The sequence below is a fragment of the Microcaecilia unicolor genome, chromosome 2 (assembly GCF_901765095.1).
Source record: "Microcaecilia unicolor chromosome 2, aMicUni1.1, whole genome shotgun sequence".
Taxonomy (NCBI): domain Eukaryota; kingdom Metazoa; phylum Chordata; class Amphibia; order Gymnophiona; family Siphonopidae; genus Microcaecilia; species Microcaecilia unicolor.
Genome location: NC_044032.1, coordinates 51,805,873 through 51,833,196, shown reverse-complemented (window position 1 = coordinate 51,833,196; position 27,324 = coordinate 51,805,873). Strand labels below are relative to the sequence as shown.

Genomic DNA, 27,324 nt, shown 5'->3' with positions numbered 1-27,324 from the left:
AACTATATAAAACTAGCCACATTTTTCTGTGTTAAGTAGCTTCGGGAACATTGGGGCATGTTTTTCACATTTTAATTTTTTTCAGCTTTTATCTGCAGAGATCCTTGGTTCTCTAGCTCAGGGCTTCTCAATCCAGTTCTCAGGGTACACCCAGCCAGTCAGGTTTTCAGGATATGCATGAAAAAGATTTCATGCTCTGCTTCTTTGGTATGCAAATCTATCTCGTGCATATTCATTGGGGATATCCTGAAAACCCAGTTGGATGGATGTGCCCCGAGGACTGGGTTTTATTTTATTTATTTATTGCATTTGTACCCCACATTATCCCACCTTTTTGCAGGCTCAATGTGGCTTACAGAGTGTTGTTATGATGCAGTCATTACATGATCTTAGATACATAAGCTGAGAGTAAATGAATAAGATGTAAGGTCATTACATGATTTTAAATACATAAGCTGAAATTAGATGAATTATAGATGCAAGGTGCTAGAAAGGTGTTGTGAGAGGTGTTTTTGATGCACCTGAGTGATTTAAGGAATGATTTATTAAGGATGTCTTTCGTAGGCTTTGTTGAAGAGGTGTGTCTTCAAAGATTTGCAAAAGCTGGTTAGATTGTCCATATTTTTCAGGGCCATGGGTAGTGCGTTCCAGATCTGTGTGCTTTTATACGCAAAAGTAGTAGCGTATGACTGTATTTAATTCCTTTGCAGCTGGGGAAGTTTAGATTGAGGAATTTGTGGGCCGATCGTTTGGCGTTTCTAGGTGGTAGGTCCAGTGCTCTAACTTCTTTGGTTATTTCTCAACCCCCCCACCCCCCCAAGATACTTCAGATTCTGCAATGCTTTAGAACAGAAGATTCATGAACACCAGGAAAATGTAAAAGTAATCTAGCTTGCTTGTATCATCTATTCCAAACCAGCTGGAAATAAGAGACTTAGTATATGGGTAATTAAAAAAAAAAAAAAAAAAAAAAAAAAAAGCAAAGAGAAACATGAAGCTTCAGGTGTAGCCTCCAATTACTGATGCTGTAGATCTAGTTTCCTCTGGATGAGGTCGGCCCGTTTTGGAGGCTTGAGGACGTGGCTGTTTGCTTGAATTCACCTTGAACACCTACACCTTGGAATCTTAATTCTTCAGTTGAAAGATACCAGAAGATCAAATATACACTATCTCTTTTGCACCTGTGGAACCAATAAGATGCATTAACTACTTTTCTCTGTGTACCTGAAGCATTAAGATTTTATTCTCGGTTTACTGTTGTCATAGAAATGGATTCTTAGTCCCACTGTACTTTTATGTGGTAGGATAGGTTAGTCTTGCGTTCTGTGTTCGCTGTATTCTGAATTATGTCAGGGCAAAGAGGGTAATGATTTTAAGCCTGTTATTTTTGGAAATGGGAAAATGGCTGTCATATTGTACAAATGAGACCAATGGCCTTACTGCATTTTTTTATAATGAAAATGGCATTGTAATATGAAAATAATAATGCATTTGTCTAATGCTTTTAAATTCATGGAAGACATCAAGGCAACTAATAATGGTTGGGTGTACTATGCATTTTTTTCTTACACAAGAAAACAAAGTCCCTTCAGTATGTTAGGTCAGTTGTAGTCTTGATTTGTCAGCACCATTTGCCAGTTTGTAAACTTCAACACAAGGTCACACTGGGGGGGGTTAGCGGCAGTCAGCTGAATGCAAGGAGTCCGACTCCCTCACCTAAACTAATCATAAAACCTCCTCCTTTTCTGTAGGTGGAATAGAAGTCATTGTCAGTAGGTTATATGCTACACAAAATTAATTTAACCTGAGATTCATCTTGGGCTTTCACTGAGCAGCGTCAAACACAAAGCCACATCATACCAGCTAAAGGCTAATGGGGGTGTGTGTGCTTAAAACACCTTCAGATGATCCAAGACATGGCCATCAAACTTTATATAGGCGCACATAAAGTTGACCTTGTCATCCACCTTTGGACTACCACTGATTTCTAGAAATAAGTTCATGATTCTGACCTTGGGTTTCAAAGCCAGTCCCCTCTTGCTTTATACACCAGAACACACACAAGGTTACTTCAACCAAATTTATCATTTTACCAGTCACTAAGATCCAATTAGAAGTTACACATCACTCTGTTTGCAGTTTCATCACACCCCAATTATGAACTCCTTACCCTTCTCCTTATTGTTTCATGTTTTTTGATCTTTCTACCACTACTTATCATTTTTATAGCGCTACTAGACGTATGCAGCACTGTACATTTGAACATGAAGAGACAGTCCCTGCTTGACAGAGCTTACAATCTAATTAGGACAGACAAACAGGACAAACAAGAGATATTACTAAGGTGGGGATGATAAAATGAGGGTACTGAACAAGCGAGTAAGGGTTAGGAGTTAAAAGGAGCATCAAAAAGGTGGGCTTTTAGCCTAGATTTGAAGACGGCCAGAGATGGAGTTTGACGTACCATTCACTTTTTGCCTTTCTTACACATTGTGAAGGCAATGCCACCTTGATTGTGACTGGTAGCCTGCAGGACATGATCCTCTGCCCGATTAAAAAAAAAATAAATTAAGGGCCTGATATTCAGTAGGATTTAATTGGTCAAGAGAGGCTTCTGCCTGTTTAAATCATGCTGAAGGCCTCAGGAGGAGATATTCAGTGGCTCTTAATTGGGCAATATCACTAAATATCCCCTCTGACCATTGCTGTACAGGGGCAGTTCCAGGAATAATGTGGGCACCAGCAATATTGAGTGCCAGTGCCCGAGTTGCTAACCGGGCAATTAGAACCACGTTAAATAGCCCTAACTCTGCCTGGTTAGCTATGCCGCTGACCCAGCTATTCAATTCCAGTGCCTAGATTGGCCCAGCATAAAATATCCAGGTCTACCTTAGCTGGCAGTAATCAGCATTTACAAATAATGCTCACCACTACTAGCTGAATATTGACTTGTAAAAATTTAGAACTGCAAATGTAAACATTCTATTAATATTTAAGAACACTTTTTGAGAGTCGCTCTTTTTGCACCCTAGTATGTGTAATCTCTACCAATCTAGGGTCCCTCACTACCTCTTACCTCTGTGCAGGAAACTGGGGCACATCTTAAGCACTGACTTTTATCAGGTTTACCTCACTTGGGTTCTGAGTCCAAGGTCAGGCCCAGTTTAACTTGGGAGGCTGGTTGCCACTCAAAACCTCCTTTCAAAGTAAAAGTGCAGTCCAAAATGTGTACTGAACTAGGAATTTACTTAGTTTGAGTGGCAGGATTAAAGAAGAAGAATTCAATTAATGAGGAGAATGTAGAACTAGTCTAAAAGTAAGCTCTTTACTACTTCGGGTGCTCTCCCTTGTAGTTGGGGGACTCCCTATTTCTCTGTTTTCCCCATGAATCAGAGTAACTTGGTTTGATTCCCACTGCCGCGCCTTGTGACTCGGAGCAAGTCACCTAACCCTCCATTGCCCCAGGCACAAAATAAGTCTATGTTTGTGCAGCGCTGCGTATGCTTTGTAGCGCTATAGAAATGCTAAATAGTAGTAGTAGTACCTGTATATAATATGTAAACTGTTTTGTTTATAACCACAGAAAGGCAGTATATCAAATCCCATCCCCTTCCCTTCATTACAGGCCTGTACTGTACAACCTGGCCTTCCTTGTCTCTGTTCCAAGGATCCTCAGCTGTGTCCTCCCCCTTTTCTTTCCAGGAGCAGTGGTAACCATTTCCTTCCTGACACTTGGAGGCTTTCTCTTTCCAAGCAACTTCTTGGGTTCTCCTAAGCAGTTCTGTAGTGCAGTTGCCTAAGCTGCCCCTATCACTGACTGTTGTACTGGTTCAAAGACAGGGTTAGCCAGAGTCCTATTTGTGGTAAAATGGCTATTGTAGCTTACATAGAAACATGACGGTAGGTAAAGGCCAAATGGCCCATCCAGTCTGCCCATCCTCTGTATCCCCTAACTCTTCCTTTTCCTAAGCGATCCCACATGCTTATCCCATGTCTTTTAAAATTCTGACAACAGTCCTCGACTTCACAACCTCCACCGGGAGGCCATTCCATGCTTCCACGGTTCCACCACCCTTTCTGTGAAATAATACTTTCTTAGATTACTCCTAAGCCTATTTCGTCTTAACTTCATCGTATGCCTCGTTGTTCCAGTTGAAAAAGCCTCACTTCCTGTACATTATGCCCTTGAGATATTTTCTTCCAGTGTATACATGTTAAGGTTCATAAGCTGTCCCTATATTTTTTGTGTTCAAGACTGCTTAATGTTGTAGCCGCCCTCTGGACCGACTCCATCCTGTTTATATCTTTTCATAGGTGTGGTCTCCAGAACTGCACACAGTACTCTAAATGGGGCCTCACCAGAGAGTTATACAATGGCACTATCGCCTCCTCTTTCCTTTTCACTGCTGTTTTTTTTAGCTCCCATTACTCCCCTCACCCGTAACTGTCTTGTCTGTCTGTATTATTTAGATTGTAAGCTCTTTTGAGCATGGACTGTCCTCTTTGTATCAGGTGTTCAGCGCTGCGTGCGTCTGGTAGCGCTATACAAATGCTAATAATAATAATGCACCCAAGCATCCTTCTGGCTTTGACCATTGCTTTTTCTACCTCTTTGGAAGTTTTGAGGTCATTAGACACAATCACCCCCAAGTCCCGCTCTTCCTTCGTATACTGAAGCACTTCACCCCCTATACTGGCTTTAAAAAAGGAAACTGCTTTGGGCAGGGGTATTTATGCCAGTTCAGATTTCCCTCAAAGTGGGGTCTCCTCCCACCATTATCTCACTGGTGTAGAGAATCCTCCCCTGTTCTGGAAAATGTAAGTGGCCCAAAAGGTCTCAATATAATACTCTTATAGATCCACTAGAGGTCTCTGTCATGTAACTGAGGCAGAACCTTAAGGGTCTCTACATATGTATGAAATTATTTTTCTTTTTTCATTTTAACTCTAAAATTCTACATTGAGGTGTCTGGCTACAGGGCTATGATGATCGTCTAGGAGCGAATATGGCAGCATAGAGTGCCTTGCACTTACCAGGCTAAATCAGGATTATATAATACAAGTAATCCAAAAGCCCTATGTTATGCCAGCTCAGCAGCCTTGTACGAGTTATCAGTGGAAGATAGAGCTGGCAGTAATGTAAGAGTGAAGTATTACAGTAGGTAAATGCCTATTATTATAACATAAATGAATAGACTAGCTGAAGAAAGTGGAATGCAAAGGTATTTTGAAGCAGAGATCTAGGGCTTCATTCCCCTGCCAGTGTTCTTGTAAGTATTGCCCTCAAATCTTAGCAATGCCGAATAGCAGCAAGCAATTGCCTATACACACTGGAGACCCTCTATGCATTCACGTTACTGGGCTACAGGACTTAGGTTTTATGTCTTAATACTGGCCTACCAGCTTTCGGATTCCTTTAATTATACTGCAAGCTTCATTAGTTCTAATGAAAACCACAAGTCACTGATTGAGAAGATATTAATAGCGTTAAGTAGAAGGCAGCGAGCGAAGCAACGCTGTGGTACTTGTGTTTGTCACACAGTAGTCGAATATAACAATATTTGTCATACTTGACAAGTGCCTATCCGGCTTTGATTAGACATAATTTGGTGAGGTTAGGACACATACACATTAAAAAAAAAAAATGGAAAAGAGTACATTTTAAAGCTGTAGCTGGAAGCAGGGGTTTATCCTGCTGAGAGCAGAGCAGATGAGAGAGGCATCCTTCGAACTCTCCATTATCTGCTCTACCTGTGGGTGTCTCTTGGCCCTGACAGTATCTGCTTCGTCCCTTTTTAATACTTAGCCCATGAACTGTTAGATGTTGCAGACTATTCTCAACGGTGACAGTTTGATATCTGAGGTTTTGCTGGAGATCTCATCAGATGAGGGTTTTTACAGGATTTATGTTTCAATAATTTTTATTAGAGAAGTTCAAAACAACATATCCAGTAAATGTTTGACATTGTCTTTGTCTAACATAATTCACTACCACTACTAGTACTCGGGTGCGCAATGTTTATCAGATGGGAACTACTCCAGTAACTTTTTACATTTTCTCCTTTCCCTCCCCCCTCTCTCTACCACAGGTTCATTCTAAAGTCCGCGTATTCTTTCCAGCTTATTTCCTCTATCACATGTTCATTATTTGCCCTTTAGCATGTGGTGTTAGTGTTAGCCAGAACCTAGTCCAACAGTTCCAAAAAGCATTGACGTGCTGCTGTTTTTGATCTTTCGAATTTGTTCTTTCAGTTCGCAGCAGGTGGATCATCTGTCCTCTCCATTGATATACCGTGGGGTTTTACGTATTTATAAGAATATATATCTCCCCAAATTAACTGTGTACACTTAGCAGAAAACAGAGTCTGTTTGCTGCTCTGCTGGTTGGCATAGCTTTATCTGTGGTGGTCTCCTTCACCCCCAACCTTGCCCTCCTCTATTTGCATTGCCTCTCTGTTTAGGAAGAGACATACTGGAAACCGGGCTGTTGTTGCTCTCATCGTATATCTGTCCTTCACCTGGGCTGGTGGAATACAGAACATTCAGCATATTTAGACTGTTCCATGATACATTCTGGCCTGGTTTAACTAGTTCTGCTGCTCTTAATCTGAAAGCAGCTCCTATGGGATGAGCAGGGAAATCCTTTCCCCTGGACTCAGCAATGTTGCTTCTTCCAAGGGAGCCCCCTCCTTTGATTTGTCTTCCAGTGAAGCAGGTGATAAATTGTCTGCTTGAGTGGTAGACCATCTGGGTTGGGAGGTCTGCTGCAGTTCAGAGGGAACACCCGCACATTTCCCTTTATTCCCCCCCCCCCCCCCCCCCGGAAGCTGCCATGGGCGGGACTCACTCAGAGCTTTACTTCTTTTTTTGAAGCCATTCATTATGGATGCAGTTATTCCAGGCCAAGAAGTTTTTGAAATAAAACGGATAATGCCGGGCAGCATGTCAGGGCTGTGCTCTTTACTGTAAACTCTTTGAGAACAATGGCAGTGATAGGCACTGTAGGCAATTAAATTAGCTGCTGTTATAGATTCTGGTCTTAAATAGCTGAGCCATCCCTGATCTGATCTGACCTACTCTTTCTACTCCTGTTTGGTATCATCCTTCCATTGTCATAGCACTTCCTCTCCTCATTTCTTCTTTGTCCCATACCATAAAATTCTTCCCCATCTCTTACTCTTGACCCAGCTGATTATTCCTTTCTTTATCCAATCTCACATCATAGATTTGCCTAGTTCCATAATATTTATTATTGTGGTATTATACTCGGGGCTTTTTTTGAGGGGTACTTGGGGGTACTGAGTACCAGCACCTTTTCCATTGTCTGCTAAAATTTGACCCATGGACCCCAAGTTTTAATGAAAGAGCTCAGGCTCTACACACCAGTTCTGCCTTGTCATAGATTCTTTGATTAGTTGCAGGAGGCCTGGCTATTGTGGGGTGGGTCCCTCAGTGATCACCCCACCCTGAAGAGTGGTCTAGAATTTGAGTACCGGCACCTTTTTTGCTAGAAAAAAAATGCACTGATTATACTATACACTCTGCATAGCTTAGCCTCAAAAACTTTTCCATATCACTTTTTATACTTTGTCTAGCTGTTTCCAAACCACGATAAAAAAAGGTCTTCTGTTCATCCAACTCCTAACTCCAGGACTTCATCTCTAAATGCCCCTCTAAGTCAACATCCTCTAGCTTATAGTTCAAGGTGGAGTTCTACAGTGCAGATGTACAGGCCATATTCAAAAGGACTTTTTCCCATTCTGAAAAATTGAAATTCCTTCTTAAATAAGGTTTAGTGTCCCCTCATCTCCACAAAGACTGAATCACAGAATTATAGTGAAGTTTGTTTCTGCGGGTGCTTAGTTTGGATGTCAGTGAAACTTTGCTATCAGCATCGCAGTTCTGCTGAATAGGATTTATTCTGTATTTTTAAAATTTATTTATTATTTATTTATTTAATTGCATTGTATCCCACATTTTCCCACCTATTTGCGGGCTCGGTGTGGCTTATAATACATTGTAAATGATGGAAGTACAATTTGTTACATTACGATTATGGTTTACATTGTGAATAGTTAAGGAAGACAGAGTCAGATCAATCACCTTTGGGGCATAGAAGCTTAAGGATATGACGTTGGGGAATTACTACGCTGATCGAGTAATAGCAAGAGGGCGATGGGGTAGACATTTTTTATCTGTGGATAGATTGTTGAATGGGGGAGAGTACGGGGAAGTGGAGTACATGGGTAATATCTTGAGGCTTTGTTATGGTGCATATGGGATTTATATGTTTGAGTTCATTGGCCTTCTCCTTGTCAGTCTTCTGACACAAGCGCAGACTAATTTACGACCCATTTAGGATTCAATTTGCTGCAGTTTTGGCTAGTTATTTATTACATAGAGACTGAATGCTGATTGATAAGCAATGCTTTCAATACTGGCAAGCGTATGTTCCTGAAGGGGAATCAAGGAAAGCATTATAAAGGCGTGATATTTTTGTGAAACGTAATACTTTGAATTTCCTCTTTGATCAGGCCAGCAGGAGTGAGGATCTGCCACAGCGGTGTGTGCTCATTCTGGGGAGGGAAAAGAGATGGCTAACAGTGTGGATGAGGCCATGCCTCAGCTGAGAAATTTTTCCTGCTTTACTGCCAGCAACAGCACTTGTCACCCAGGGAAAAATGTGAGATAGAAATATATATATATTGCTTGAGAAAGGTGCGAGTTTGCTTATCCCAGAAGTCTTCTCTTTGTAGAATTTAGAGAAGACCATAAATTAAAAATGGTTCACACATACCTGTGCAGCTCTCTGCTTCTGTCCGTCACTTTCACTTTACACAGCTAAGTCAACAAAGCAATTTAAAATGGAATATTAAGACTAATTAAAATCTATCGTATACTGCTAATTGCATTTTTTTAATAGTGGACTATAAATTTATGCTCTTTTTTTTTTCCTTCCCTTCCTTGGCCAAGCAATTTGCTGCTGCTCCTCCGGCTTACAGCTCAGTTGCGACTGAACTGTGATTTAGTACCATCAGCTGTCATTTTGTTTTTGTTACATTTGTACCCCGCGCTTTCCCACTCATGGCAGTGCTCAATGCGGCTTACATATTGGATGCAGGTACTTATTTGTACCTGGGGCAATGGAGGGTTAAGTGACTTGCCCAGAGTCACAAGGAGCTGCCTGTGCCAGCAGTGGGAATTGAACCCAGTCCCCAGGATCAAGTCCACCACACTAACCACTAGGCCACTCCTCCACAACATTCCATGTAGAGGCCTGCCCTTGCAGCCGCGCAGGCTTCTGTTTCTGTGAGTCTGACGTCCTGCACGTACGTGCAGGACGTCAGACTCACAGAAACAGAAGCCTGTGCGGCTGCAAGGGCAGGCTTCTACATGGAATGTTGCTAGTGGGATAGCAACATTAACATTCCATCTAGAATCTCCAATAGTAGCAACATTCCATGTAGAATCTCCAATAGTAGCAACATTCCATGTAGAATCTCCAATAGGAAAGGGAACTGGACTTGATATGCTGCCTCTCTGTGGGGTTACATAGTATAAACAGGTACTTATTGTACCTGGGGCAATGGAGGGTTAAGGTGACTTGCCCAGAGTCACAAGGAGCTGCCTGTGCCTGCAGTGGGAATTGAACCCAGTTCCCCAGGATCAAAGTCCACCACACTAACCACTAGGCCATTCCTCCACAACATTCCATGTAGAGGCCTGCCCTTGCAGCCTGCGCAGGCTTCTGTTTCTGTGAGTCTGACGTCCTGCACTTACGTGCAGGACGTCAGACTCACAGAAACAGAAGCCTGTGCAGCTGCAAGGGCAGGCTTCTACATGGAATGTTGCTAGTGGAATAGCAACATTAACATTCCATCTAGAATCTCCAATAGTAGCAACATTCCATGTAGAATCTCCAATAGTAGCAACATTCCATGTAGAATCTCCAATAGGGAAAGGGAACTGGGACTTGATATGCTGCCTCTCTGTGGGGTTTACATAGTATAAACAGGTACTTATTTGTACCTGGGGCAATGGAGGTTAAGTGACTTGCCCAGAGTCACAAGGAGCTGCCTGTGCCTGAAGTGGGAATCGAACTCAGTTCCTCAGTTCCTCAGGACCAAAGTCCACCACCCTAACTACTAGGCCACTCCTCCACAGTTACCCAGGATTTCCCCTCATTTTATGTTTTCCCACCCCCAAACATTTTGGGATTTTCAAATACTTGTGACCGGGACTGACCTAGTGATGAAGATAGAATGCTAGGCTTGAGAGACCCTGATATATCTTTGAATAAGTTACCCAAATCATTGCAATGAAAGTCATTGGCCAGGAGCCATTCAGCAGGGTTCTTTCTAGAGTCCTGCAATGATGGACCCTAAGTCTGGCCACTGAGGGGGGTGACTCTATAACTGGGCTCCCCACTTTAGGTGGCCCAATGCTGCTCGGTGAGAGCCTATTCTGTAAATCAGGGATGGGCAACCACAGTCCTCAATGGCCGCAACCCGTCAGGTTTTCAAGATTTGTTTACAATGAATATGTGCGAGATGGATTTCAAGTACTTGCTTCCAAATAGACCTTGTGCATATTCATTGTGGAAATCTTGAAAACCAGACTGGGTTGTGGCTGTCAAGGGCCATAGTTGTCATCCCTCATATAAATGCACCTGGGTGCTGAGTTTCTGTATTGGAATGGTAACATAGCCTGGCATTGGCGTGCCTTGCATTTACACATCTGCACTTTATACCAGCCATAGACATAGCGTAAGTGTGGTAGCATATATATTGGCGAGACATCACATGTCTTACAGTATTCTGTAAGTTGCATGCAGAAGTGGCAGCTCTGGCCATGCCCCTCCAATGATCCCCCCCCCTTTGCATTTATGCCTAATCTACTTATTTGTATCCTTACAGAAACAGTGGCTTACTCACTTTGCTGTCACTTAGGCGCGTCAGTGTACACTTTCTCGTGAATGTGCTGGTATTCTGTACATTTATGCACACAAATGGTATGTAAGTGTGGGTGCCCTGCCCCCCTACAAACTTGCCCTTTGTTCACTCTTGTACGATGACGACTGTCTACTGGTGCAGCCCTGGCACCAATTCCAAAAGGCTCTTGTATCCCACACGGCTGATCTCACCAGCTGATTCTTCCGTAAGCTGAAAACGCCACTGTGGCTTAGGAAAAGACTCCCTTAATGAAACTGTGCCTTAATTCAAAAGGCATTAGTCTTACTCAGATCTATATCTTTTAAACAGTTCACAATAATTCATTTTCTCCAATTGATGAGTCTTTGAGGGAATTTGTCACATGTAGGCATATTTTCAAAGCACTTAGCCTCCCAAAGTTCCATAGAAACCTATGGAACTTAGCCTCCCAAAGTGCTTTGAAAATATGCCTGATGGTTTCTTAAATTCATAGGGGTCAGTATTCAGCCAGTGGGAGGCAGCCCGGTTAAATGCTGCCTTCGGCGCTGACCCCCAGATGGTCAATTCCGGGCCGTTTCTGGTGACCGCCATTAAATAACCAGTTTTATTTTTGTCTACTGGAACTTAACTGGTTTAAACCTACATTCAGCGCTACCCAGTTAAGTTCCTAGCGGTTAAAGATAGGACTGCTTTCTTCTGTCGTCCTGTTTAAGCCGATAAGCACAGGGTGGCTGAATGTTGGCGGTAGCTGCTATATTGTGCGATATAGCCGGTTAGATGCTATGTCTAACGTGAATCTTTAGTAACCATTTACTTCCCACTAATATTTGCAGTTAGCTGGTTAAACGCTATTAAGCAGTCCGGGGCCATTGCTGACCAGTTAAATAGCAACTGAATATTGGGGGTGGGGTATACTTTTATATTGACTGGTTCTCTTTATTTACGTTTACCAATCCCTTCAAAATCTAGCAGAGTAGTAAGGCAAGACTCTCCTTTGTTAACATCTTATATTTACTGCAATTTTATTTTTCAAAATGGCTGCTCTTTTGCATCAAACTGACCTGGTCTGTAGTTTTCAGATCACCCTTTTAAAATTGGCATTGGATTAGCCACAATCATCGTTTTGTTTGTTTTAATAGCTGTTTTAATGAGTGTGTATGAATTACTAGTAATAAGTCTGCATTTTAATTTTGAAATATTTCAGAACCCTGGGGTGTAGACCTTCCAGTCCTGGGGATTTGTTGCTCTTTAGTTTCTCGTTTCCTCTGTTAAGGGTTCACCACGATTTATTTCAGTTCCTCTGAATCGCCATCAGAGTTTCAGGTGTGGGTGTTTTTCAGACTTTTGCTCAGGTATGGGCCAAAGCAAAGATTGTGTTTAGTTTCTCTTCAATGGCCTTGTCCTCCCTAAGTGCTGCTTTTAATCTTCGCTCCTCTAGACTTCCTCACAGCTTTCTGCACCAAATACACTGGAAAAAGGTTTTATTATGATTTTTTTTCTTCTGTGGCAATGTGCAGATTATAGGTTGTGTGAAATCCCTCTCCAGTTAATACTCCTAGGATTAGAGAGAATGTTTTTGAATTAAAAAAATAATAAAAAGATCAGTTGTTTCATGGAGCAAAATGCCCTGCACGGCTGCTGCAGTCACTCTCTTCTATATGGAGCCTGATCGTTCCATTACTTGAGTATAGAAATGCTGGAAAAGGGTGCCCACATACTGAAGACTGTCAGCTAATTAGCAAACAACCTTGTGATATCTAATGATCTGTCTATGAATGACTAATTCATATTATTGCTCTGCACAGACTTATTTCTGTGTTGCTAATAATGTCCATCATGGGTTGATCACTGAAATGGTGAGAGAATGTTTAGTAGGTTTCAAAAAGGATGTAGACTAGCAAGTATTAGTTTTTAAATGTTGATTGTCATATTTATTTATTATTTTTTACGTACTTTTGAAATATATTGTCCTCCTAAAAACAGGCACTTTGGAACTGAAACATGGCAGTGTCAGAGTTTCGGTTGTGTTTAATTTTGTGACATGGATTTGTTTTCTATGGGGTTGATAATTCGGTCAGCAGTGGTGAGCGTTTTGTTTTTCCGTCTGCTGCAGCTTTACACCCAGATATTCAATGCTGGGCTACGTCTGAGCACCAGCATTAAATACCTGGTTGTATTCAGTCAACTAAAACTTATGCGTTAAGTTTCATATGCAGCCCTTAACTGCATAAGATGAACTGCATAAAGATAGGACGTGTTTAATGCAGTGACCTTATAGTGACATAGTAAATGACGGCAGATAAAGACCTGTACGGTCCATCCAGTCTGCCCAACAAGATAAACTAAATACCTAAATATCTATAGCCTCTATAACATCTGATATCTGCTAATACACATGGTATGTGATACTTTATACCCGAGTTTAATTGTCCTTGCCTATCTCAGGGCACAGACCGTAGAAGTCTGCCCAGTACTGTTCTCGTACTAAGTTCTGAAGCTAACATCGAAGCCCCTTAAAATTTACACTCCAGCCCATCCCTATCTATTCAGTCACGATCAGGGCGTAGACCGTAGAAGTCTGCCCAGCTCCCGTTTTGTTTCCAGTTACCGACGTCGCCACCCAATCTCCACTAAGATTCCACGGAACCATTCCTTCTAAACAGGATTCCTTTGTTTTTATCCCACGCATGTTTGAGTTCCGTTACCGTTTTCCTCTCCACCACCTCCCGCGGGAGGGCATTCCAAGCATCCACCACTCTCTCCGTGAAGAAATACTTCCTGACATTTTTTTTCCTTCTTGTCGATCATATTCTGTTATGCAATGTTCCTCTTGCCACTTCTTTAGCACTTAACTGCAGGAGGTTAGGAGATCTATCTAGACAGCAGTAAAGCTGCTCATCCTGCCCGGGCAACTATTCTGCAATCAACCCTCCCCCCCCTCCCCAATTAGATATGGACAGTTCTCACTGCAAGAACTTCAGGGGCATCCGCTTGCATGCTGCATGCAGTCTCTTGCTGTGGAAGGTCAATCTTTGCCTGATTTCGAGTAATTCAGTAGATTGTGCTACTGCCATACAGATAACCTTTTATCAGATGTGGTCTGTGTTGCATTTTGGTCCCTGTAAAGGGTTAAGTTAAGGTAACGGTCATTTTACAGTAATTCAACAAAATCGTATTTTGCTGCACTGCTGGTCGTAAAGATCTTAACATTTGGATTTGTTAAAGTTTAATGCTCGTGGTGGCCATTGCTGGATTGTGCAGGTCAGGGACGTTGCCTGTCGCAGTGTTAATCGGAGCTCACTGCAGTGGAAGAAGTTTTTATTTTTAAACAGAGCGGGATTTAATTAATTAATTTTATTTATTTATTGCATTTGTACCCCACATTATCCCACCTTTTTGCAGGCTCAATGTGGCTTACAGGGTGTTAGTATGATATAGTCATTACATAAATCTTAGATACAGTCGGTAATAAGCTGAGGGTAATAAGGGTTTAGATAGAAAGGTGTTAGTTAAGGTCCTGTGAGAGGTGGTTTTAGGAGCACTTGGGTGTTTAAGGAGTGATTTGATTCATTAAGGATGTCTTTTGTAGGCCTTGTTGAAGAGGTATGTCTTCAAGGATTTGCGAAAACTAGTTAAGTTGTCCGTGGTTTTCAGGGCCATAGGTAGTGCATTCCATATCTGTGTGCTTTTGTACACAAAGGTAGTAGCGTATGCCTGTTTGTATTTAATTCCTTTGCAGCTGGGGAAGTTCAAATGGAGGAATTTGCAGGCTGATCTTCTGGCATTTCTGGACGGCAAGTCCACTAAGTTTAGCAAGTAGAGTGGGGCATCTGCGTGAATAATTTTGTGTACAGTCTGGTTTTGCTGAACGGTAAATACATAGCTGGACATTAAGAGTGCAATTTTCTGAAGGCATTTTACTTATATGGGTCTGTGTGTGTATAAAATACCACTTATGAAATGACCCCCTTGAGTAGTTTTATGCAAGCTGGGTGTGTAGGCCTGTTTGGGGGCAGGTTTTGGGTGGAACACGGAGTTGTGATGTACGTGCATGCATGTATTGTACGCATGGAAGTTGATACCTGTTCCCAAGCTAGTTTAAATTTCCACAGCTTCACTTTAACCAAATTTAGCAGTGTCTGCAGGATTTGTGCTACTTTGCTTTACCTTGCAGGGTACCCGTGTTTGAGTTTAGGAAATACGGAAAGCTTGCACATGAAAGTAAAGTGAGGAATTCTCCATGGCTTAACTATGGCCTTTATACTTTTACATTCATCTTGAGTCTTTTTTCACTTATTTGCTGTATCTGGGTTATTAAAGAGGAACAGGTGGTACATATATCTTGAAATATCCGTGTAGATGTTTGGTATCAATTAATAATGTAAATTATGTATTTCTTGATCCAAAGAAAATGCATAAATATTTAAGTGCCAAGGAAAAAGGGAATGCTTCAACCTGAATGATCTCATGGAAAATATGCTGTTAATGCCTGCTAGCGAGCTTATTACGCTATCCTCTCTGATTACTTAAATTTCCTTAAATTTTATTTAATTTACTTATATCTTGTCCTTCAATTAGTGTGGTCAATATATATTAATTAATTTCTTTTTTTTTTCTTCTTTTGTACCTTTAATAGGGAAAGGAAGAGTTTTTTTTATTGCCTTACATTTAATCTATAATCCTGCTTTGTATAGATATGATGTATTATTTGAAAAGCATAAATAAAAATAAAAATAAAAAAAAAAGAGGAGCATGGCTTCCAATTATCTGATAAACCATAGTTTTAGACTGTTTTGAGTTTATCTAGAAAGATTCAAGGACAAAATATTCGGAGAGCCTTTCTTGACTGCAATATCCATTAAAATAATGCATAGAGCTTTGGGCTAGAAGTTTATCAATGTATTTCCTCATATCTAAACATTTAAGCAGTAAATAATGCTTGTATTTCATTTGAATCCCTGGTGATTAGAAGCTGTCACTTGGTACCTGCTTTGGCAGTATCTGTCATAAAGATCTTTATCGATGCACTTCATTTCATTCCTCGAATTTCCAGAGGAAAATGGTGCAGGCTGGACTTAACTCGCACTAACATTAAAACTATTGTTCAGCCAGCCCAGAGCAGATAAGTATTTATTACTGACAGTGCTAAGTTGTTTCTAAAGCAACTGTGGAACTCCTAACTGGTATTAAATGCATTTATTGATTTGGATTACTCCAACCAGGCGTGTTGTCAGATTGGCGTAATTTCCTTTCAAAAACGTAGTTATCATTTGCTCCCAGGCTGAAAACTTAAGGGTCCTTTTACCAAATTGCGGTAAAAAGGGCCCTGCGATGGGGGAAACGTTTTTCCAGGACGCCAGGGCCCTTTTTACTGCAGCGGGTAAAAAACCACTAAAAGAATTGACCAGGCGGTAACATTATTTTTAACCGCGTGGCCATGCTTTGAGGAGCACTTATCACCACCCACTGAGGGTTGTAGTAAAGGCTTCTTTGGTAACCCGGCGGTGCCCAATTACAGCTGGATTAGCGGCGAGGTAAAAATTTACAAAAAACATTTTTCGTTGCACCAGAAATGGCTGCGTTCGGGCCAGCGGTAGTTCTGGGTTGCCACATAGCAAGCCTTTAGGAAAAGGGCCCGTTATAGCCTTATCAGTTTTCTGGTTGTTGCTAGCCACCTTTCCACTACACTCCTGAAGCACTTACGACTACTTATGCTCTGGTCCAATTTACATGCTATGGGGCCATTTTACTAAAGTTTAATGTGTTCTGACGGACATTAGCGCACATAAAATGATGCATGGCCAATTTTTTATTCTTAGAAACCAATATGTGCTAATTTTCTGTCCGTTAATGCACATTACGGTTAAGTAAAAGAGCCCCTATGTGTTCTTAATTGCAGAAAAGCCTATACCTGCTAGTCAAATGGGCCTTCAAGGGCTTTTCTGGCCATGCTGTTTGAGCTGAGGACAAAGATATTCTAAGCAGCAGATAACATTGTCCAAAGAACAGCAACAACAAAAAAAGAAAATCTTGAAATTGGCCACAATCCAGTAATGTGTTTGATGGATTAACTTTCACTGTTAAATGATTTAAGGCATTCTTTGTGACTTAGTTGTTTTGGGGTCAGGTACAGCAGTGTGTTTCATGTCATTCCCCCTAGCCAGTCTGGTTTTCAGGATACCTCAGTGCTGCATAGTGTTTTTAATGAAATAGATTTGCATGAACAGAGGAAATGCATACAGATCTGTCTCAGACATATGCATTGCAGGGGCGTAGCCAGACTTCGGCGGGAGGGGGGTCCAGAGCCCGAGGTGAGGGGGCACATTTTGCCCCCCCCCGGCACCGCTGACCCCCCCCTCCATTGCCAACACCCCTCCGCCATTGCTGACCCCCCCCCCGCCGCCGCCTACCTTTACTGGCGGGGGACCCCAACCCCCACCAACCGAGGTCCTCTTCTTCTTTCGTTCTGCAAGGCTTCGTTCTGTTTCATCTGAAACTGTCTAAATCAGCGATTCCCACACCTGTCCTGGAGGAACCCCTAGCCAATCAGGTTTTTAGAATATCCACAATGAATATTCATGAGATTAAGATTGACTTCCATACACTGCCTCTATTGTATGCAAATCCATCTTATGCATATTCATTGTGGATATTCTGAAAAACTGTTGATTTCAATACTGCAGGGATTTATTTTACAAGACGTTTTTACAAGAGGTTCCGCAGGATTGGAGAAGAGCGGATGTGGTCCCTCTTCACAAAAGTGGTGACAGAGAAGAAATGGGAACCTATAGGCTAGTCAACCTCACTTCAGATATTAGAAAAGTTATAGAAGCACTGCTGAAGGAAAGGATTTCCTGGAATCCAATGAATTACCAGATCTGAGGCAACTTGGCTTTACCAAAGGTAAATCATGCCAAATGAATTTGATTGAATTCTTTGACTTGGCGACTAGAGAATGGGATTGAGGACGCTTGCTAGATGTAATGTACTTGGATTTCAGCAAAGCCTTTGACGCAGTCTCTCATAAGAGGCTCTTAAATAAACTTGACAAACTGAAGCTGGGACCCAAAGTGGAGAACTGGATTAAAAACTGGTTGACAGATGCCAGAGGGTGGTGGTCAATGGAATTTACATGGAGGAAGGAAGGTGAGTAGTGGAGTGCCTCAAGATATTCTGACCTCCAGAAGCGGCCTGTACCCTGGCACGGCTGCGCCACACTTGCAGCCACCACAACTGTGCAGAGAAGGAACTAGAGACAGGATCAACTCCATCGCTCCAGGTACAAAATAAGTACTTGTATATATGTGAACCGCTTTGAATGTAGTTGCAAAATACCACAGAAAGGCGGCATATACTACTACTACTACTTAACATTTCTAGAGCACTACTAGGGTACGCAGCGCTGTACAGTTTAACAAAGAAGGACAGTCCCTGCTCAAGGAGCTTACAATCTAAAGGACGAAATGTCAAGTTGGGGCAGTCTAGATTTACTGAATAGAGGTATAATGGTTAGGTGCCGAAGGCGACATTGAAGAGGTGGGCTTTGAGCAAGGATTTGAAGATGGGCAGGGAGGGGGCCTGGCGTATGGGCTCAGGGAGTTTATTTTAGGTGTGGGGTGAGGCGAGGCAGAAAGGGCGGAGCCTGGAGTTGGCGGTGGTGGAGAAGGGTACTGAAAGGAGGGATTTGTCTTGAGAGTGGAGGTTACGGGTAGGAACGTACGGTGAGATGAGGGTAGAGAGGTAGGGAGGGGCTGCAGATTGAGTGCATTTGTAGGTTAGTAGGAGAAGCTTGAACTGTATGCAGTACCTGATCGGAAGCTAGTGAAGTGACTTGAGGAGAGGGGTGATATGAGTATATCGGTTCAGGCGGAAGATAAGATGTGCAGCAGAGTTCTGAGCAGACTGAAGGGGGGATAGATGGCTAAGTGGGAGGCCAGTGAGGAGTAGGTTGCAGTAGTCAAGGCTTGAGGTAATGAGAGAGTAGATGAGGGTTCGGGTGGTGTGCTCAGAGAGGAAAGGGCGAATTTTGCTGATGTTATAGAGGAAGAAGCGACAGGTCTTGGCTATCTGCTGGATATGCGCAGAGAAGGAGAGGGAGGAGTCGAAGATGATTCCGAGGTTGCGGGCAGACGAGACGGGGACGATGAGGGTGTTATCAACTGAGATAGAGAGTGGAGGGAGGGGAAAAGTGGGTTTGGGTGGGAATACAATAACCTCGGTCTTGGCCATGTTCAGTTCCATTTCCCTTCCCTTCCCTTTTGCTCAGAATTGGGGCTGAGCTTACAACGACATTGACCCAGACTACATCTCCCACATCACCTACCCCTACCAACCCATCCATTCTTCCACTTATCCATCCAATCACTACTGACCTATCCAAGCTATTCCTATGCTACATTTAATTTTCCTACCTATCTAACAAAATTCTGTATAACCTAATACTATGTAAGCCACATTGAACCTGTTTTTAGTGGGAAAGCGCGGGATACAAATGTATTAAATAAATAAATAAATAATGGGCAACAGGGTCCCTGTTTAACGCAGGATCCTGAGTTACTGCCCTTTTTGTGCCCGTAAGTAAAAAGTAGGCCTGATGTTTTAAGGTGAAATTTTGGTTATCGTTTGAAATAAAGCATGCTTGGGGCAGACACAGAAAGATCTTAGTGCTAGGACAAAGTAGGGACAAGAGAGAGCTCAGATTGTGTTGCTTCAGAAGGAGCATTAGAAACATTGTATTGGTAGAGAAGGTAGTTCTTCAGTTAATACAGTATGAAGGATCAAGAGCTCATTAAAGGTGCATTTTTTTTAAGAAACATGTTTATGCTATACTGTGAAACATTGCTTTTGCCAACAAGTGATATACTTGCTCTTTAATAATTTGCCAGCTGTTGACCTCTTAGTATAATTGGGAGCTTTTTGAATGAACACTACAATTATGCTGCCTGGGATTGTTGACTTTATTCATGGTAGTTGATAATTAGCTTGAGAGAAAAAAATTCAACTGAACAGCTTAACAATGTTAAAAGGATACATGCTGGTACATAAGGTCTACCTTCCCCATCCAGTTTGTCCGTTTTTGTGCTGTTATAGATCATCTATCTGAAATTAAGAAATGCCATATTAGGCCAATCAAGCCCTGTATCTTGTTTCCAACAGTGGCCAATCCAGGTCACAAGTACCTGGTAGGAGTCCAAAAACAGATGTGGTCATCTCTCCCTTTCTTTACCTCTAGGGTTTTTTTTGTGATGGTCTCTAGCATCCTTAAATGCTGTCACTATTGTGGCTTCTGCCGCCTTAGTGGCATGAAAGAGATTTGGATATAATGGAGCCAGTGTATGCAAATCAAGTTCATGCATATTCATTGTGGATATCCTGAAAACCTGACTGGCAAAGGGGTACTTGGGGAAACGCTGATCTAGCCCAGTATCCTGCTTTCAGTAGCGACCAATCCAGGTCACAAGTACCTGGCAGAATCCCAAAGAGTAGCAACATTCCATGCTACCAACCCCAGGGATAAGTAGTGGCTTTCCTCATTTCTACCTCAATATCAGATTATGGACTTTTCCTCCAGGAACTTGTCCAAACCTTTTTTTTTTTTTTTTTTAAACCCAGATATGCGAACCTCTGTTATTACATTCTCTGGTAACGAGTTCTGGAATTTAACTGTTCATTGATTGAATAAATATTTCCTCCTACTCATTTAAAAAGTATTACCATTTAACTTCATTGAGTGTCCCCTAGTCTTTGTACATTTTGAAAGAATAAACAATTGATTCACGTTTACCCCTTCAACACCACTCGGGATTTTGTAGACCTCTATCATATCCCCAGTGGCATAGCGAGGGGGGCTGCCACCCGGGGCAGGGCGGTTTGCCGTTGCACCCCCCCCGGGTGCAGCACGATGACACCCCCCCTCGGCACATCGACACCCTCCCGACCCAGTGCCCACCCTCTTCCGTCCAACCAGCTCCCTACCTTAAAAAAAATATCGAATCCGAAGCAAGGCGCAGCGCCTCGCGCCTGCACATAAAAGAAATGTGCACCGTCTCATCGGGCCTTCCCTCGCTCTGTTTGTTCCGCCCTCCGCTGACGCAACTTCCTATTTCCGCAAGGGCGGGACAGACAGAGCGAGAGAAGACATGACGGTCCACATTTCTTTTACGTGCAGGCGCGAGGCGCTGTGCCTCGCTTCGGATTTGATATTTTTTTAAAGGTAGGGAGCTGGTTGGATGGAGGAGGGTGGGCACTGGGGGGGGGTGTCGATTGCGCCGAGGGGGGAGGAGCTGGCAGAGACCACCCCCCCCCCCCGAGCTGACACCCGGGGCGGACCGCCCCTCCCGCCCCCCCTTGCTATGCCACTGCATATCCCCCCCCTCCAGCTGTTTCTTTTCCAAGCTGAAGTGACCTAACCTCTTAAGCCTTTCCTCATATGAGATGAGTTCCATTCCCTTAATCGTTTTGTTTGTCCAGCTTTCAACCTTTTCTAATTCCACTGTATCTGTTTTAAGGTGAATGGTCTTTTGGGTTCTTTAACCTGCTGTCTGTCAGATATTTTGAACTGCAGGAAAAAAAAACATTGAGTCGCAGGTGCCCATTCCTCAGTGTTGCAGCACACTTTACTTTAGTCAGTATCTGAGATAGCAGCAGATAACTCCCGAGCTGTGGCTCGAGACTGGTCTGACTTTAATTTATGTGAAAATTATTTATGAGCTGCACTGCAGTCACCAGATGGAGAATAATTTTATAACAGGTCACCTAGGTTAATAGGTAAGAAGGATCATAGTTTACAAAGAGACCTATATGTCTTAATAAAGTGCTAGGGCTAAACTGAAAGAAATCATGCCTAGATTGAAGCCAGAGACAGTTAAACTAGCTTTAGAGCAGGTGTAAATGTATTCATGTAGGATCCAGAAGCCTACTTGTGTGTTATGCATATAAATTACGACTTTGCCTGTTCTCTGCCCCAGAACTTGCCTATATAGGCATGACGTAAAACGGGCTCTCTTTTGTCATTGTGCATAATTTGTGTGCAACCCCTAGGATAATTTTACAAAATACATAAACTAGAAAAAGTTTATAGAATTATCTCGTGAGTGCACAGTTCTCATAAATCTGTGCTAAGCATTTTACAGTTAAGTGTTTGTGATCGTTTTATTATTTGCAAGGTTTCAGGGAAGGGTGTTTGAGTAAAGCTCTATCCTTTCATCATTCTCCTGAAGGCTGAAGCATGGTTTACAGAAAATTTAAAACAAAAGGGGGAACAGATCAATTTGAGAGCATTTGCAAAGGCCTGTTAGGTACTGAAGCACCATAATAATTCAATATTTCGTATAAAATGATGTGGAAGAAATTCACATGGCTGCACAGTCTCGGGTCACGCCTTCCTGGAGCAACTGTAATAGCATCTGAGTGATAATCATTTTTTATTTCACCGAAAAGGAATAAGCTTTAAATTTAATTAACTGTAAAACTAGGTTACTGAATTCCAAGCACAACTTTATATTAGTTCAAAGGGGTTCAAAACAATTCTACTTTGGTTTCACTGAAACATTTGGATTCTCGTCTGATTCTTTACGTTCATTTTTGTTCCTAGTTAATCCTCACATTATAAGGAATTGGGTATTAGGGATGGTGACCTTGGCTGGTGGAAGGAGAGCACGGGATGAAAAAAATAAACAGGATGGTTAGAGAGAGAGAGCACTCAAGGGTCTATTCGTGCCTGCAGTTTTTATCCTCCTTTGGGCAAACAAACATGGATATTCAGGGTTTCCCAGAGGACATCTTTCATAGAAAGGTCTGTTCAAGGAGACGTTCTGAGTTGACAAAAGGATCCTTAGCATAGCTTAAAGCTGTTCAGGATGAGGAGAAAGAGGTGCCACCGCAGGTGACTGATCACTACCGTCCACTTCGTATCTGTGCAGTCCTCAAAAGAGGTCATTCGTGGGTTTTAGTTGCCTGCTGGAGTCCTATACCTTAAATATATAGTTTAATTTATTGGTTTTGATATACTGCTATTTGGGAAATACTAACATCAGGGTTTACAGCATAAAAGTATAAATAAAATAGTATACAGAGAAGGCAAGGAGAGGTGCAAGTTATAGGGAAACGTTAAAATTACAATCCAAATTACAGTAAGAATAGCACAGTAATAAGTGTTTCCAGGAACATGTCCTCAGCCTCTCTAGACAAAACTGTTACACTATATTCAGAAGGCAAAAGCACCTTTATATAGTAGAGTCTTTAATTCCACACTGGTAAGCCTGATTCCGTGCCGGGCAAAATAGTGGAAACTATTATAAACAATAAAATTACGGAACACATAGACAAGATTTAGTGGGACATCCTGTTCAAACTTCTTCTACTAACCTATAAATGTACTCACTCTGCTGCTCCCCAGTATCTCTCCACACTCGTCCTTCCCTACACCCCTTCCCGTGCACACCGCTCCATGGATAAATCCTTCTTATCTTTCCCTTCTCCACTACTGCCAACTCCAGACTTTGTGCTTCTGTCTCGCTGCACCCTACGCCTGGAATAAACTTCCTGAGCCCCTACGTCTTGCCCCATCCTTGGCCACCTTTAAATCTAGACTGAAAGCCCACCTCTTTAACATTGCTTTTGACTCGTAACCACTTGTAACCACTCGCCTCCACCTACCCTCCTCTCTTCCTTCCCGTTCACATTAATTGATTTGATTTGCTACTTTATTTATTTTTGTCTATTAGATTGTAAGCTCTTTGAGCAGGGACTGTCTTTCTTCTATGTTTGTGCAGCGCTGCGTATGCTTTGTAGCGCTATAGAAATGCTAAATAGTAGTAGTAGTAGAGTCAGCATGGGTTCAGCTAACGAAAGTCTTGCCTCACCAATTGGCTTCATTTCTTTGAAGGTGAGAATAAACATGCGGATAAAGGTCAGCCGGTTGATGTAGTGTATCTAGATTTTCAGAAAGCTTTTGGCAAATTTCCTCATGAGAGACTTCTGAGAAAGTTTTAAAAAGTAATGGGATAGGAGGCAATGTCCTTTTGTGGATTAGGAATTGGTTATTGGACAGAAAACAGAGGGTAGGGTTAAAGGGCCATTTTTCTCAATGGGGGAGGGTGAATAGTGGTGTGCCGCAGGGATCTCTACTGGGACTGGTGCTATTTAACATATTTATGAATGATCTGGAAATCGGAATGACAAGTGAGATGATTAAATTTGCAGATAACACAAAACTATTCAAAGTTGTCAAAATGGCATGCGGACTGTGAAAAATTGCGGGAAGGTTTGGATAGCTTCCTAAAGAAAAGTCCATAAGCCATTATGAAAACAGACTTGGGGAAAATCCACTGCTTATTTCTAGGATAACAAAAAATATACACAGAGTGTATAAATGCAAAATGAAATAACCACAAGGGCTATAACGATAAACTAAGGCGAGGTAGAGTCTCATATATTATACACGATAGTATTTGTCCTCACTTATGAAGTGAATCGCTTGTTCGTGGTTTGTTTCTTAATCATTGACTCAGCCTTCACCATCCTAAATCTACTAACAAAATCGTATGTGGCTAATAGCTTTTTGACTTTTACAACACCCTCAATACTATAATACACACAGCACTTAGCTTAGGCAGGTTGGTGCGCTCTTAAAACCCCGACAGGTCCCCGTTTCATTTTCACTTTGTCAAGGGGGAGTGCCACCAGATCCGGTTACTGCCTCAGAAAACAATGTGTGCTGGCTCGTGGCAGTAACCGGATCTGGTGGCACTCCCCCTTGACAAAGTGAAAACAAAACGGGGACCTGTCGGGGTTTAAGAGCGCACCAACCTGCCTAAGCTAAGTGCTGTGTGTATTATAGTATTGAGGGTGTTGTAAAAGTCAAAAAGCTATTAGCCACATACGATTTCGTTAGTAGATTTAGGATGGTGGAGGCTGAGTCAATGATTAAGAAACAAACACGAACAAGCGATTCACTTCAGAAGTGAGACAAATACTATCGTGTATAATATATGAGACTCTACCTTGCCTTAGTTTATTGTTATAGCCCTTGTGGTTATTTCATTTGCATTTATATACACTCTGTGTATATTTTTTTGATATTTTGTGCAATCGGACAGAGTGACGGTCTGCAATTGTTTGACAGTATTTCTAGGATAAGCAGCATAAAATGTATTGTACTGTTTTGGGATCTTGCCAGGTACTTGTGATCTGGATTAGCCACTGTTGGAAACAGGATGCTGGGCTTGATGGACCTTCGGTCTGTCCGAGTACCGCAATACTTATTTTCTTGACCTTAGGAAATTGGAAGACTGGATATCCAAATGGCAGATGAAATTTATTGTGGACAAATGCAAAGTAATGCACATTGGGAAGAATAATCCAAATCATACCTGATGCTAGGGTCCACCTTAGGAGTCAGCACCCAAGAAAAAGATCTAGGTGTCTTTTGTAGATAAGATGCTGAAATCTTCTGCCCAGTGTGCCGTAGCAGCGGTCAGAAAAGCAAACAGGATACTAGGAATTATTAGGTGAGGGATTGTAAATAAGACCAAGAATATTATAATGCCTCTGAATCGCTCCATGGTGTGAACTCGCCTTGAATATTACGTTCAGTTCTGGTCACTATATGCCAAGAAAGATATAGTGGAACTAGAAAAGGCTTAAAGAAGAGCGACCAAAATGATAAAATGGATGGAACTCCTCTCATATGAGGAAAGGCTAAAAGAGGTTAGTACTCTTCAGTTTGGAAAAGAGATGGCTGAGGGGAGACATGATTAAGGTATACAAAATCCTGAGTAGTGTAGAAAGGGTAAAAGTGAATTGATTTTTCAGTCTTTCAAAAAGTACAAAGACCAGGGGACACTCACTGAAATTACATGGAAATACATTTAAAATAAATAGGGGGAAATATTTTTTCACTCAAAGAATAGTTAAGCTCTGGAACTCGTTACTGGAGGATGTGGTAACAATGGTTAGCATAGCTCAGTTTAAAAAAATGTTTTATTATGTTTTTTGTTGACATAAGTAGTATACTATGCTATACTTTGCATTGTTTGAAAATTTTTACTGCTGTAAATTGTCTGTTGCTTATGTTGACTGACTTATTCTTGCTGTACACCGTCTTGAGTGAATTCCTTCAAAAAAGTGGTAAATCATAAAAAAATAAATAAAAAGTTTGGACAAGTTCCTGGAGGAAAAGTCCATAGTCTGCTATTGAGACAGATGTGGGGCAAGCCATAGCTTGCCCTGGGATTGGTAGTAAGGAATGTTGCTACTATTTGGGTTTCTGTCAGTTACTTGTGACCTGGATTGGCCACTGTTGAAAGCAGAGTACTGGGCTAGGTGGACCATCGGTCTGACCCAGTATGGCTATTTTTATGTTTTTATGTAATGTCTGTATGAGGATTTCGTACATTCATGGGGAGGCATGTGGTTCCAGTGTAGGCCCCACTACCCAGAAAATCTTAGTTCGTATGGATTCTAGATGAATTTGTCATCTTGAGAAAATTTCTAAGAGGTTGTACTGTTAAGAGCATCATGATCTGTAGGGAATATAGGGAATCAACAACCATGACAGTGGAACTGGAATCCCCTTTTGATGAATTTCGAAACCCCTTTTGATGAATTTTGAAAGCTGAGGAAATGATCTTAAATGTGATACTATATGAAACAGGAAGCCGGTGCTCTTGATTAGTGGGGTGTCATGATCTCACTTCCTTGCCCCTTTTAGTAATCTATTGGCAGTATCTTGTATTAATTGCAAATGGTGAAGTTCTGTTTCTGCTCCCTCCTCTTCTGGACCTCCACTCTGACCTAAGACTAGTAGCTGCAGTCAGAATGGAGCCTCTGATTCAGAGAATGTTCACAGGTGCTGCCCCGTACTCTATGGACTTCCTGTTACACTGGAAACCCATGCAGAGTACTGGGGTCTGTGAGTGAACCCAGACACACACAGCCCTGTGCTGGCGGCTGCTACTGCCCTCATATGCTAGATAAGCCAGGAAGGAGTAGAAAGTGGATGGGGGAGTGGAGTGGAGGCTTGCTATTTTATTCTCATCATCATCATCTGGGGGGGGGGGGGGGTCACATGAATTTTTAAGCGTTTACAACAGGGTAATATTGGATAAAAATTTAGGAAGCATGGCTGTACAGCATCTGTGGTTAAGCTCAATGCTTTCTCATTACTCCCCTGCTGGCATTTTTTGTATTTTCGGTGACATTATGCAGGGCAGAAAAGTTTTCAAAGGAGAATGTGGCAAAATAGGGAGAAAAAGAGAAGGCAAACTACTGAAAGTGCATTAAACATTTTGGAGTGAAACAAGGCAGGTTTATAATTGGTAGAAAAGACATAGCATTTGCAAAAGAGGTTTTAAGAAATTAAAGAGATGATGCTGTGGTCCTAGCTTTCCAG

General features: G+C 42.0%; 1 protein-coding gene across 1 annotated transcript in view; it reads left to right on the top strand.

Annotated features, from left to right (window-relative positions):
• The window catches only part of LOC115462880 (unconventional myosin-Vb-like), a 159,975-nt gene that overhangs the window by 112,545 nt on the left and 20,106 nt on the right, over nucleotides 1-27,324 (top strand). The gene's annotated exons all lie outside the window — the stretch shown is intronic.